This window comes from Balaenoptera acutorostrata, chromosome 13 (genome assembly GCF_949987535.1).
Source record: "Balaenoptera acutorostrata chromosome 13, mBalAcu1.1, whole genome shotgun sequence".
NCBI lineage: Eukaryota > Metazoa > Chordata > Mammalia > Artiodactyla > Balaenopteridae > Balaenoptera > Balaenoptera acutorostrata.
This window is the reverse complement of record NC_080076.1, coordinates 15,855,250-15,870,191: the sequence shown is the minus strand read 5'-3', so window position 1 is coordinate 15,870,191 and position 14,942 is coordinate 15,855,250. Positions and strand designations below refer to the sequence as shown.

Below are 14,942 nucleotides of genomic sequence, written 5' to 3'. Positions count from 1 at the left end.
AGGCAGTTTCTCTGTGCAGTGTGACCCCATCCTCCTATAGGATTCCTTGCTGAGAGTTCCCACAGGAGGACAGGTTGTCTTTGGCTGTAAATGTGTCCTTAGATAAGTTGCAGGTTTCTTTCACTGTTTTCTTCCCCAACCAAATATAAATGAGGGTGACATTTTTCCAGCTCTTTATTTTGATAGCATGGCAGGGAGATGCTGTGATATATTGACTGGGTTTTTGGTGGGGTACTTCATGAGCTTCCTTCTGGTGGGCAGACAGAAACCAAGCTCTGTTGAGTCTAGGCAGAACTGTCTTAACAAAACCAGAGAAACAAGAAAACACTCGTGGTTTTGGTTTCAAAAGCCAACAACCAGGTGTAAGATAAAGAAGATTTGGAGGAAGAGATGGTAAAGCAGAGCCAGTTCTCCCACCACTGAAGATGAGATAAAGTTGCCCGAGACAGAGAAGACCTGAAAAGGGGAGAGATCAGTGAGGCCGGGTACCAGGGAGCAGATGTGGACAGTAGCAGGGTCAGCTGTAGTCCCACTGTCTGTCTCCAGCCCCAGGGAGCTGTGAGGGAGCTTCTGTGGGACCTCCAGACTTCCGGCTTTCTTCATGAGCATCCTTCATCTCCTACATGCCTTAGGTGTCCTTTCGTTCAGGGAGACTGTCCATAAGCATCACTTGCCTGTATCCCAAATCAGTGCTCAGGATCTTCTTACAGCTCACTGTGGAAAATCCTCCTTTCAGCAGCGGAGGACATTTAAACTGTCAGGGAGGTGCCTTTCTAGTTCCTTTTGTTCTTCTCTTAAAATTCTAATTTACTGCCTCTGAACAGAAGAATATTGGGTGTTGGCAGGCCCTCTGTTTCCAGTCGTCACTTCAACAGACCTAGGAGAGATCGTAAAGCCATCAGAATGTGAGGCTTGATCCATTTCCCAAACACCTGCAGATTAACTAATTCAGAAGTGTTAATTCTGTGATGCTTTCAGGCACACATAAAGACCAGAACTATTTGTTGCACTTAAAGAAAATTTAGTATGAATTATTCATATGATTTAGCGTTAATTAATGTTTTAATTCATTATAGAGCCTAATGTGCGTGGTCAATTTCACCAAATCAATTTGAGAGGATACAACTTGAGAATCAGTTCTCTTTGTTTGCACTCTTTTGTCATCACCTGAAGCTAGTATATTAATACCAGATTTCATGAGATAAACTCAGTAGGGGATGGATGAGTTTTCTTTCACTTGAGTATTATTCAGTGTACGCTCACTGTTATAAACAATCCCAAAGTCTGAGTTAGCAAAATGAAAATTTCATTTGTTGGTCACATAAAGTCTAATGCTGACGTTCCTGGTTGAGAGGTCCTCTAGTCTTCTCTCTTCCAAGGGGTGGTTCAGGGACCCAGGATCCTTCCATGTTGAGGCTCTGCCATCTTTTCGCTTCAAGGTCACTGTTATGAGCTGAATTGTTTCCCCCTCTGCCCATTCATATGTTGAAACCTTAACCTCTAGTACCTCAAAATGTGACTGAATTGGAGCTAGGACCTTTAAAAAGGTGATTAAGTTGAAAGGAGGCTCTCAGGGTGACTCCTAATCCAATCTGACTGGTGTCCATATAAGGCCAGGGAATTTGGACACATAAAGAGACGCTAGGGATGCACATGCACAGACAAAAGACCACGAGAGGACACAGCGAGAAGCCACACAAACCAAGGTGAGGGGCCTCGGGAGAAAGCAAATATGCCGACCCCTTGATCTAGGGCTTCTAGTTTCCAGAATTGTGAGAAAAAAAAATTCTGCCATCCCGTCTGTGGTATCTGTTAAGGCAGCCTGAGCAAACTAATACAGTCACTTTAGCATAATCCTGAGAACAGATGAGGGGAGAGAGATTGGAGAATCCTCCCTGGGAGCTCTCTGTGGGCAGGTCTGTCCGTGGTGGAAGTGATGTGTACGTTTCCAGCTATATTCCCTGGCCCAGAATCTAGTCACGAGTTGTGGTTTCACAAGTGTTCACTTATAATTATTCTTTAAATTGTTTTAAACACTCTTAGATATATATGGTACATACCACAGTGAAAAAATTGAAAAGAAAAAAATCATATTCAAAATTAGTACCTATTTAATAGAAGGTTTAGCTATCTCCTTTTTCCTGGAAGTTAGGGACGCTAGATCAGAGAGTCAGGGAGGGAAAAACAATCTTCCTACCTTTTTTTTAGGTAAATGTCTCATGGTTTGAAATTTATGTAGTTTTTTTTGGTTGTTGTTCTATGTTTGCATTTATAATTAAACAGAGATTCAGAGAACTGTCTTCATAAAAATAAATAATGCACAAATTATTATTTTCTGTTATGAAGGATATTAGATCTTTTATAGAGGAGACTTAGGTTGTTTTGAGTCTCTATAAACCAGTTCAGAAAATAGTCAACTGCATTTCTTAAACAGAATTCCATTTTCCCCAATAATTTTTCAAAATCCGTGTGCACACTGATTTCCTCCATTCTTTTTTTTTCTTTTTTCTCACAAATTTACCACTGTGAAGATGTTCAGAAATGAGTAGTTGACTAAAAGCCTGTCTCACATTTTTTGTGTTTGTATTTGGGACCCGTCACAACCGTTGGAGAATGGGAGGCTCCTGTGGTCTGAATGATGGTTTCCACTGATGTTTGAGACTATTGCTTGTACTTCCACTGATGCCTGAGACTATGTCTGAGACTATTGCTTCCACTGACGTCTGAGACTATTGAGCTCTGTTCAGAAATAAATCATCTGAGAAGCAGGAATTGTGTGGTAGCGAAGAGTGTAAAGTCTGGTTTTGAACCCATCACTCATTAGCTGTGAGACACTGGGCAAGGTACTTAACCTCTCTGTGGTTCAGTTTTCCCATCTGTAAACAGGGGTAATAGCAGGACTGACCTTCTAGGGTTGCTGTGTGGATGAAACGAGTTAATACATGGGAAGAACTTAAAACAGTGTCTGGCATATAGTAGGTATTACATAAGTGTTTGCTATTATTGTTATCCATTCCTAGCAAGGTATTATTACTGTCTGTGGACATAAAGCTGCCAGTGTCTTTCTGCATTGGCATCACATTTTTCAGGAAGAGTGGAAACTATCATTGTGAAGAAAGCTAACATGTTAACTTAAAAAATGAGGACAAAAAAAAAAAAAAAAAAAATGAGGACAGTTGCACAAGAGGCCGAAACAAGAAAATGAGCACCAGTCTTGGCGACCCACAAGTCCAGGTACGCTTCCTAACAGGTACCTCAGAATCCCCCTGCTTTAGGAAAGACCCACGCTTCAAACCCATTGTCCCAGTCGCCGCCCTGGATGTCTTGCCCAGTTCTCCAGACCTGCCCCACGGGCCACACGAAGCAGCGTGTGGCAATTTTATTCTGAGCTGCAGTGTTGTTGTTTTAACAGAGAAAAGAGCCATGTGATCGGTGAGAAAGACCAAGCTTAATCTCCAAGCAGTTAGAGAAGGCTAGAGGTCTGAGCGGGCAGAACATCTAGGCCAAGACTTGCCAAGTATGTGTGGGTGTGTCCGTGACTCAAATCCTGGGGCCGAGTCAGAATAAAACTTATTTCTGGAGGTAGGTGAATAAGATTGGGGGAGGGGAGGACACAGCTGTTTACCACGGGACCTTCTCTCCTTTGACTTTTCACAAAGAGTTCTTGTCGGGTCTGTCAGGACACATCCAGAAGACTAAGCACGCCCTGCCCTTGCCAACCTTCTAGTTCTCCCTTCACGCTCAAGGGGAGGTTCTCTTTCTTCTCCCCTGCTCTAACAGCACTTGAGAACATCAGCCTTCCCAACGAAATTTTGAACCAGAGGAACTTTCCAAATGTGGGTGAATTTAGGGATAGGTATGTGCGGGGGGAGAATAATTGAAGGCCTTATATGGAGGGGGGGTGATGGAGTAGTGGTCCCTGAAAGCAGAGATCCCTTCTTTTTTTTTTTTTTTTTTAATTATTTATTTATTTATTTATTCATGGCTGTGTTGGGTCTTCGTTTCTGTGTGAGGGCTTTCTCTAGTTGTGGCAAGCGGGGGCCACTCTTCATCGCGGTGCGCCGGCCTCTCACCATCGCGGCCTCTCCCGTTGCGGAGCACAGGCTCCAGACGCGCAGGCTCAGTAGTTGTGGCTCACGGGCCCAGTTGCTCCGCGGCATGTGGGATCCTCCCAGACCAGGGCTCGAACCCGTGTGCCCTGCACTGGCAGGCAGACTCTCAACCACTGCGCCACCAGGGAAGCCCAGAGATCCCTTCTTAAAGCAAACTGTCTTGAATGTAACTGAGCAGAGAGCACAGCTGTTAGGCTCTGACACCACACTGCTGTACGAACTTGGGAAAATTAGGTTTAAATGTCAAAGTCTCAGTGCTCTCATTTGAAAATTAGGTGTTGTAAAATTGACCGGACGAGTTGGATTCAAGGCAAAGTTTCTAGTTCCAGAGGTAGAAGAAATTCTTCTTCCAAGTGAGTGGAAGCCAGTTGCCTGGGGTGTGAGTAAAACAAAAACCAAAGGCTGCCTCCAGGCTTTCCTAATGGAGTAGGAAGAAAGACGGGAGAGAGCGGTTCGTTTGCTTTCCCCACTTCAGCTGGTATTGCGTAAGCACCCCGGGGGAAGTGGAGGGGGCGCTGTCTCCCCAGCTTACTGGCGTCTGAGATAACTGGCTTCTGAACCGTATTAACCCATGACACTTCTGACACCAAGTGTGTGGGTACTCCTGCCCCCCACCGCCCCCCTGACCTGCCACCGAGCAATTTTCCAGTTCTCCGGATTCAGTTCAATTCTGACACTACCTACCTGGAGTTAGCACAGACCCCCAAGGCTGCCCTTACACCTGTACTAACTGGCTATAAATTGGGGGTTCCCTCAACCCCCTTCTCAGGTTTGATAATTGCTAGAATGGCTCACAGAACTCGGAAGAACGCTTTACTTACACTTACCAGCTTATTATAAAGGATCCAACTCAGGAACAGTCAAATAAACTATTCACAAGTCAAATGTAGTATTGTATCAGAGAATAACATACCAAGGTTGAGTAGTCTTATCCTGGAATGCAAGAATTGTTCAACATTGAAAAAGATCTATAAATAAAAATTCATTACAGTAACAATTTAAAAGAAAAACCCCACATATTAATAGGTATTCAAAAGGCATGAGATAATTCAGTATCCATTAAAAAATAAAAGCTACTTAAGTATGGTAAGTTTTACCAAAACACAAAAGCAAACATTATACCAAGAGTTACAGTGCAAAAGAAGTCATTTGAATTAAAATCAGAAATATGACAAGCATACCTACTATGTCAACGTACTTATTACTTCTACATTGCTTTGGAGGGTCTAGCTAATGCAATAAAAGATTAAATAATCTGTATAAATATTGGAAAAGAAAAAAATATTAGAATTAATAACCGAATTCAGTAAGCCATTTGGACTTTTTTGTTGTTTGCCCTTTACCTTTATTTATTTATTGAATAACGTTACAGTTTAATGTAGATATATTTCATGTTTATTTATTTATTTATTTATTTTTGGCTGTGTTGGGTCTTCGTTTCTGTGCAAGGGCTTTCTCTAGTTGCGGCGAGCAGGGGCCACTCTTCATCGCGGAGCGGGGGCCACTCTTCATCGTGGTGCGCAGGCCTCTCACTGTCGCGGCCTCTCTTGTTGCGGAGCACAGGCTCCAGACGCGCAGGCTCAGTAGTTGTGGCTCACGGGCCTAGTTGCTCCGCGGCATGTGGGATCTTCCCAGACCAGGGCTCGAACCCGTGTCCCCTGCATTGGCAGGCAGACTCTCAACCACTGCGCCACCAGGGAAGCCCCTATTTCATGTTTTTATGTCAACAGATTTAATACTCTTTTCCTTTAAATATGAGAATTTTGTAACCCTACTTAGAAATGCTTTCCCCACTCAAGTCTATACAAAATAGTTTTGCTGGGCTTCCCTGCTGGCACAGTGGTTAAGAATCTGCTTGCCAATGCAGGGGACACGGGTTCGAGCCCTGGTCCAGGAAGATTCGACATGCTGCAGAGCAACTAAGCCCGTGCACCACAGCTACTGAGCCCGCGCTCTAGAGCCCGTGAGCCACAACTACTGAGCCTGCACGCCTAGAGCCCGTGTTCCGGAACAAGAGAAGCCACCGCAATGAGAAGCCTGCGCACAGTAATGAAGAATAGCCCCCCCCACCCCCACCCCGGCTCGCCGCAACGAGAGAAAGCCCGCGTGCAGCAACGAAGACCCAACGCAGCCAAAAATAAATAAATAAATTTATATAAAAAAAATAGTTTTATGTTTTTTTATGTTTAAAGTTTTGGTTCATCTGGAATCTCTTTTGGCTTAAGGAGCAGTGTTGGGATCTGGATTTATTTATCTTCAAAATCGTTGTCCCAACACCATTTATTAAATGATGCTCTTTCCGCCATGGATTTGCAATGCCAACCTGACTACCTTGCGGAATGCACTTCGGTCTGTTTCTGGAATCTGTACTACTGTTTATTGCTTTTGCAGTTCCAAGGTATTTTAATTATTGTATCAGCACTTTATGTTTTAATATCTGGAAGAACCAGTTTCTAGAGAGAATCTTCAGTATTTTCAAATGGGGAAGGGAAAGTGCGGACAGACAGGTTACTGATACTACAGGAGAAGGGTGGGATTTAGATGGTAGATCCCTGAAGAGGCAGGGAAATGGTTTCCTGAGCCCGTCTGAGGAGTTAATTTTGACCAGGAGGAAGGACACCTCTGATGCTGTGAGGAGACAGAGGAGGGAAGGGCTCCCAGCCCTCCCAGGGGAAATCACCTGTCACTTTGTTCCTGATGCCGTGACAGTCGCAGGCAGCCACGTCTTGTGTTCATCCCAAGCATTTCGAACTGAATCAGGGAGACTCCAGCAAGGTGCTATTTCAGAAGTTGACTGTCAGCCTGTGAAATGATGTGATATGAAGAGCTCTGTTCAACCACGGACCACCTAACCCGGTCAGAATCTCTAGTGTGTTGATTTGCTTAACAGTCACTTTCTAGTTCCAGATTCTCTTTACATACAAAACAAAGAGTCACAGTATGAATAACAAAGCAAGTTTTAATGCTGCCTCTCTTCCTCCCTAGACCCAGAGGGAGTAAAGGAGAGTAATGTTCCTGTCCAAAAGTGAGTTAAGGATTGGAATGTCTTACCACCATGCTCAGGGGCCAGCGGTCACTCATTGCAGAGAAGGGGACTGGAGCCGCTGTTTCCCCCGAGGTTCTTGTCCTAGAAAACACTGGGTCTTGCCTCATCTAATTAGAGAGAAGCAGCAAGTCCACCAGGTCATCTCAGCAGGGCCAAAAGCCTCCAGGGGTGGGTAGATGTCTTGTTATCCAAACGGCCCCAGGACAGGCGGCCACATAGTGCTATGTGTTACAGGGCTAGCCCCAAAGCTCGGCATGAGAACACACCTACTTTAAAAAAATAACCAGCCCAGAGTCAGTCAAACATAATACCTGCACCTAAAATCCTAACTACTGCTGTTTACTCAAGTGACATCGGCCTGGATTATACTCAGAGATTTTAATGACTTTAAGAGAACTGTCTCCGCTATGAAAGGAAGAGACTCTCTTTAAAAAGTGGCGTTTGCCTTTTGGGGTGCAGACCCTAAAGGGGGTTCCTCTGGGGACCCTATCAATTCATTAGGTTAATGGCATTCAATCTATGGTCTGCATGTATTTGGACGGGGTGCAAAGACTTTCTAAGGGGCACCCAAACCCGCAGAGGGTTAAGGAATGAACTTCCTGGTGCTTGGCTTCCATACGTGTATCTTCGTAAAATTTAATCTGCCTGAGAGTTTGCCTTCAGGTCGCCTTTTACAACCACCTCTTACCCATTCACCATGAGTCTAACCAAGGTTCTGCCCCCGGGTGTGAATGCCCCTGGTTATGAAAGGGAAGGACAGGTGGAAATGAGGGTGAGGTGCTGCAAAAGCCAGTGACTAGTGAGGAGCTGGTGGGTTCTTTGACAGATCAGGGAGTTTTCAACCAGAGGAGGACAGAGCTGGCTGTTAGCTTTTAGTCAGACACTTATTTCAGCGATTTGTTTTTAGTGATAGACAACTAACAATGTAACTTATTTTTAGTGGTATATCTTCAAAAGAATTTTATTTTATCAGTAAAACAGAGAAGTTGTTCAGATAATTGAGTACCATTTTATACCCACATTCTTTCTATCTATTTATGTGCGAAAAGTTTTCTCAGTTGTTTCAAAAAAGTGAAAATAGGAATAAAATTGATGTTAAGCTACTTTCAGTCCATCATCCACAGATACATTTAATAATTGAAAAACCCCCAAACCATTAAACAAAATAGACCCATTCCTTTCTTAAGAGCTTCATTCCCAATACATTTTATTGTATTTTGCTTTATATATATATTTTTTTGTTGTTGTTTGTTTGTTTGTTTGGGCTGCTTGGCTTGTGGGATCTTAGTTTCCTGACCAAGGATCAAGCCCCATGTCCCCTGCAGTGGAAGCGTGGAGACCTAACCACGGGACCAGCAGGGAATTCCATATTTGCTTTATATTTTTTATCTTATGCTTTACTTTATATTTACTTATTGTTTAATTACTTAAAATATGTAATATTCAGGTACTTTGATCAACTATTTACTGATAATAATTGTAAAGATAATTCAATCCAGAAAAAATAATTTTTTCAACACAGACCTTTGTGGTCAGAGGAAATAATTTTTCAGTTTCAATTTATAAACCTATTTTTGTTATAGAAACATAAGGAAGATCAATAAAAGACTTTCGGGTATAAAACTATTATAGTAGGTTAGAATTCTGAGGGGAAAGGCAGAGCTCAGAGCCAGGGCCTGTGAAGGCCTCCTGGCCTCAGATCTCCCCTCCAAGCTGAGTCTGAGAGGCTGGCCTATTACTCGGGCTGCCTTTCGTTGGCCTCCATCGCTTATTAGAGAACAAAATACATTTTCATTTTTCTTCTTCAGCAGAACGGCAGGCAAGGCCCCGTGCTGTATGAGGGTGGGGTGGGGATTAGGTCAGCCCAGCAGCTGGACGTGATGTCCTCTCCAGGCCCCCCTCAGGGGTTTAGCCTAAGTTCATTAACCTAAGTTTATTTCTCATTCACGTGAAACTCACGTGACACAGTGGAGAGGGCAGGAAGGAGGGTGTGTGTGTGTGTGCGCGTGCGTGCGTGCGATGTGCTTCGCAAAATCATTCAGGGCCACTTTGGACAGAGGCTCTGATTCTTTTAAATTTTTTTTTTTTTAATTTTACTTATTTATTTATGGCTGTGTTGGGTCTTCGTTTCTGTGCGAGGGCTTTCTCTAGTTGTGGCAAGCGGGGGCCACTCTTCATCGCGGTGCGCGGGTCTCTCACTGTCGCGGCCTCTCTTGTTGCGGAGCACAGGCTCCAGCTCCGCGGCATGTAGGGATCTTCCCAGACCAGGAGCTCGAACCTGTATCCCCTGCATTGGCAGGCGGATTCTCAACCACTGCGCCACCAGGGAAGCCCCGAGACTCTGATTCTTAACTGGCTACATCCGAGTCTGCCCCAGGCCTCAGCATCCGCCCTGCAGAAGGGGGAGGAGACGGAGGAGCATTGATGGGAGGTTTGGCTGGGCCAGGCCCGGGACTAGATCTCAGCAGCACCGCCACACCAGACGCAAGGGGCTGTGGAGTGTAGTTTTCCTGGGTGTCCTGGAAGCAGAGGACGTTGGTTGGCTCCCCAGCTGGCTCTATCTGCCATCCTGGGCTCGAAGGCTTGCAGAAAGCTGAGAAGGTTGAAAATAGCCCCTGGAGCATGAGGGGAACAGCTGAGCAGGGAAACAGGCACCTACAACTGGCAGCATCGATGTCAAGTTCCATCTGGGGGTGGAGAGATTTCCTCCAGCCGTTCACAACGGCAACGACAAGGTGGAGAGTTGGTTAGATCTAGGTTGGGGTTTTAGGGGACCAGCATGGCAGAAGGACAGGGGAACTAGGGAGTTGAAGAGCTTGGTAGGAAAGGAGGTGAGGAACCACCACGTATTTTGCGGGTAAGGAAGGGAGTGGGCGTGGCTGATCAACAGAAAAGGGCCCACTCAGGTGCCTAGAGGTCTTGATGAAATTGAAAAGCGAAGTAGTGGGTGGAAGGGAGTGAGGCTGAGAGGTAGAGACTGCCATTCAAGAAGGGTGTGTGTTGTGGACTGAATGTTTGTGTCCCTCCCCCCCCCCCCACCAGATTCATACTTTGAAACCCTAGCCCCCAGTGTAACGGTATCAGCAGGTGGGGTCTTGGGGAGGTGATTAGGTTATGAGTGTGGAGCCCTCATGAATGGGATTAGTGCCCTTGGAAGAGTCCCCAGGAGCTTGCCTTTCCCTCTCCCTTTCTCTTCGTTCTCAATTTCTCTCTCTCCCTCTCTCCCTCTTTTCCTCTTTCTCTCTCTCTCTCTCCCTCTCTCCCTCTAGGATACAACGAGAAGACAGCCATCTGCAACCCGGAAGAGGGTCCTCACCGGAACCCCACCACGCTGGCACCCTGATCTCTGACTTCCAGCCTCCAGAGCTGGGAGAAAGAAATTTCTGTTGTTATTAAGCCACCCAGCCTGCGATGTTCCGTCACAGCAGCCAGAAAGAACTAAGTCAGTGTGTTTCAATTTACGATTTTGGAGTTTGAATAACCCTGGGTAGAGTGAAGATGCCATGTGAAGCCAAGGGAGTGAGGGAGGTGAGGATGGGGTTGGGCGGGGTGCAGCCAAGGTGATCTTTTCTTTATTTCCCCAGATACCACCCATTTGGGTGCTGTTGTCTTGGCCATTAGAAAGTTAAATGATTTGAATCAGAAGCAGTGAAAAATCATTACTAAGTAGATTTTGTTTCTAAATTATTTAAAAAATTCAGTGATGTGTATTTGTATAACAGAGAAAAAGAAGTTAAAATACATAGCTTTTTTATCAGGGAATTACGTTGCCAACCCTTTTCTGTATATATGTATTCTATATAAATAAAAAAGTAAAGGCCTCTATCACATGGGAGGTGTGATGGCAATTAAGCACAATGTAAAGTTAAACTCTGTCTTGGGGGTGGATGGAAATGAAATCTAGCCTGCTTCAAGCTCGTGAGGTTACCTTGTACCTGATACAACCCATACGGTCTAAATTGAACGATTGGCAAATGAAAAATAAGAACAGCAGTTTTAATGCATGATACTGTCTGTTATATTATTAGATAGTATTATCAGTATCCTGACACAGAAATGAGGGCTTTAGGGGACCTAATTAGAAATACTAGTAATGATTTAAACTCTAAAGATTAAGAAATACTTTTATATTGTAGCCCAAGCTAGTGAAATTTCCTTTTTCCTATGAAGCCTTACCAGGTGTCAGCGAAGGAGCCTGTCCAGGTAGGATCCTGTCTGGGTGGAAACAACTGATGTAATTATCTTGGCTTATGTAGTCAAGAAAGCTACCTATTAGGTAATGTCTGTATTGCTCAGGCATGAGTCTTGGGGAATTCCAGAAAGAGATTGCTCTAGAAGATTCTGTCTATACATACTTTGCTGTGCTCTTCTCACTATATTTAAGCACAGCTTTAAAATCAGATGCAAAAAATATATCTGTGCTGATTTCAAATAATCTTTCATCATCTCGGTCACAAATAGAATACAAGAAGTTAACTACTGAATATTTAATGTGAACACCGTGGGGCGGGTAGCTTTGCCTCCTTCTTCCTTCTCTCCATGTAGTTGCTGGTCCTCAGCGAGACGGTGGAGCTGATCTAATCAAGACCTACTACCCAGATCTGCAGTGCACCTCACCCCCCCTTTTTTTTTTTTTTTTAACTTGTTGAGTTTAATAACCACATTCTTGCAAAGGGTATAGCAGAAAGAGAACTGAGTCATAAAAAGCAAGAGATGTTTGTATTACTTTCCTAGGGCTGCTAACTCGGTGACTTTACAAAAAAAATTTACTCTCTCACAGTTCCAGAGGCCAGAGTCCAAAATGCAGGTGTTGGCAGGGCCATGCTCTGTCTGAAGGCTCCAAGAGACAACCTTTTCTTGTGTCTTCCAGCTTCTGGGGGCTCCTGGCATTCCGTAGCTTGTGGCAGCATCACCTCAATCTCTGCCTCTGTCTTGTGTCCTCTCCTCTTTTTATTTTTATTATTTTGTGGGTGAATTATTTTCTTCCAGTTTTATTGAGATATAATGCACATATAGCACTGTGTAAGTTACAGCATCCTGATTTGACTTACATACATCGTGGAATGATGGCCACAATAAAGTTAGTGAACATCCGTTATCTCATACAGATACAAAATTAAGAAAAAGAAAAAAAACCTTTTTTCCTTGTGATAAGAACTCTTAGGATTTATTCTCTTAACTTTCACATATAACATATAGCAGTGTTAATTATATTTATCATGTTGTACATTACATCCTTAGTATTTATTTATCTTACAACTGGAAGTTCATACCTTCTGACTGCCTTCATCCAACTCCCCCTTCCCCCACTCCCCACCTCTGGTGACCATACATTTGATCTCTTTTTCTATGACTTTTTTTTTTTGAGTTTTATTTTATTTATGTTTTTATACAGCAGGTTCTTATTAGTCATCCATTTTATACACATCAGTGTATACATGTCAATCCCAATCTCCCAGTTCATCACACCACCACCACCCCCCCCTACCACTTTCCCCCCTTGGTGTCCATACGTTGTTCTCTACATCTGTGTCTCAATTTCTGCCCTGCAAACTGGTTCATCTGTACCATTTTTCTAGGTTCCACATATATGCGTTAATATATGGTAATTGTTTTTCTCTTTCTGACTTACTTCACTCTATATGACAGTCTCTAGATCCATCCACGTCTCTACAAATGACCCAATTTCGTTCCTTTTTATGGCTGAGTAATATTCCATTGTGTATATGTACCACATCTTCTTTATCCATTCATCTGCCGATGGGCGTATAGGTTGCTTCCATGTCCTGGCTATTGTAAATAGTGCTGCAATGAACATTGGGGTGCATGTGTCTTTTTGAATTATGGTTTTCTCTGGTATATGCCCAATAGTGGGATTGCTGGGTCGTATGGTAGTTCTATGTTTAGTTTTTTAAGGAACCTCCATATTGTTCTCCATAGTGGCTGTATCAATTTACATTCCCACCAACAGTGCAAGAGGGTTCCCTTTTCTCCACACCCTCTCCAGCATTTGTTGTTTGTAGATTTTCTGATGAAGCCCATTCTAACTGGTGTGAGGTGATACCTCATTGTAGTTTTGATTTGCATTTCTCTAATAATTAGTGATGTTGAGCAGCTTTTCATGTGCTTCTTGGCCATCTGTATGTCTTCTTTGGAGAAGTGTCTATTTAGGTCTTCTGCCCATTTTCTGAACTTGCATGAACCTGAGTGGGATGAGAATCAGAGGTTTGGGTGTGGCTTAGACTATTCCCTCCTCTTTTAGGGACTAAAACATCTGAAGGAACGTATTTGAGCCCAAGCGCAGGGAAGGTTAAAGGGTCCATAAAATCAATGCTAAAAAGTAAAAAATTCACAAAATTCCCATTTCTTGGGAAATAAATTGTTTTTTCCTTTAAGCCTTAGCCCAAAACTTAGGTTATTAAAAAAAAAAAAACCCTCAAATATACAATTGTTTCTTCTCCTTGTATAAGCACCACTGTAAACTCAATTTCTGGAATATAAAATGTCTGAGATATTTCCCTCTCCCTACATGAAAACAGTAAGTCTAGACTTCAAATTTATATTTTAACCACATGGCTTTGCTCTTTAATCTTAATGATGACTGTCATCTGTTTCTCTAGCATTATTCATTTGTTTACTGAAGCCAAGAAGCATTGTGAGTTTATCTAAGTCAGGGTGATAGAGTACACAAGAAAAAATGGAATCCATTTTGTAACTACATAAAATGAGAATATGTTCCTGAAGAAAGTCCTGTTCCAAAAGGATAAACAGGTGATGGATTTCCCCAACAGCCTGAAGCATTTTTTTTAAACAAGGAACTATTTTTGATTAAAAAAAATGATTTTAAAAAGTGAAGTAAAGAATAGCAACAGTAGTCTGCGTCCCTCTCCCCAGAGCAGAAGTTGTTCCATGCTTAGATGTAATTTCAGTTATTTGAGGATCAAGAAGAAAACCCTTCCTTTTTCTTTTTTAACTTTTTATTTTATATTGGAGTTTAGCCGATTAACAATGTTGTGATAGTTTCAGATGCACAGCAAAGGGACTCAGCCATACATGTACATGTATCCATTGTTTTTAAAAGGATAATTTGGAGTACATATATTTGGCCTCCAAACACAGTGCACATGTTTAGAAATTGTGGACTCCTGGAAGATATTTGATTATTAAAAAATATTTTTATCATTGATTAGTGTACTGGGTTGGATAATGTCCCCTGCAAATTCATGTCCACCTGGAACCTCAAAATGTGACATCATTTGGAAACAGGGTTTTGCAGATGTAACTAGTTAGGTGAAATTGGGATCACACTGGATTAGATTGGGCCCTAAATCCAGTGACTGGTGTCGTTATAAAAAGGCCATATTGGGAATTCCCTGGTGGCCCAGTGGTTAGGACTTGGTGCTTTTACTGCTGTGGCCCGGGTTCAATCCCTGGTCAGGGAACTAAGATCCTCAAGCCGCACGGCCAAAAAAAAAAGGCCATATCAAGACACAGAGACATACACGAAGAACTTCCCTTGAGGACAGAGGCAGATACTGGAGTGATGAGTCTACAAGCCAAGAAATGATGGCCACTGCCAGAAGCTAGGAAGAGGCAAGGAGGGAGTCTTCCCTGGAGCCTTCAGAAAAAGTATGGCCCTATTGACACTTTAATTTCAGACTTCTGGCCTCCAGAACTGTGAGAGAATAAATCTCTGTTGTTTTAAGCCACCAAGTTTGTGGTACTTTGTTATGGCCCTAGGAAACCATCATACTTAGGTTGGGTAAAATATGGAGATGACAATA

General features: G+C 43.2%; 1 non-coding gene across 1 annotated transcript; it reads left to right on the top strand.

Moving 5' to 3' along the window:
- The first annotated feature begins 14,528 nt into the window (after nt 1-14,528).
- Nucleotides 14,529-14,600, top strand: TRNAK-UUU (transfer RNA lysine (anticodon UUU)). The gene has a single exon. It is a non-coding gene; the product is annotated as a tRNA-Lys (tRNA).
- Nucleotides 14,601-14,942: the final 342 nt, after the last annotated feature.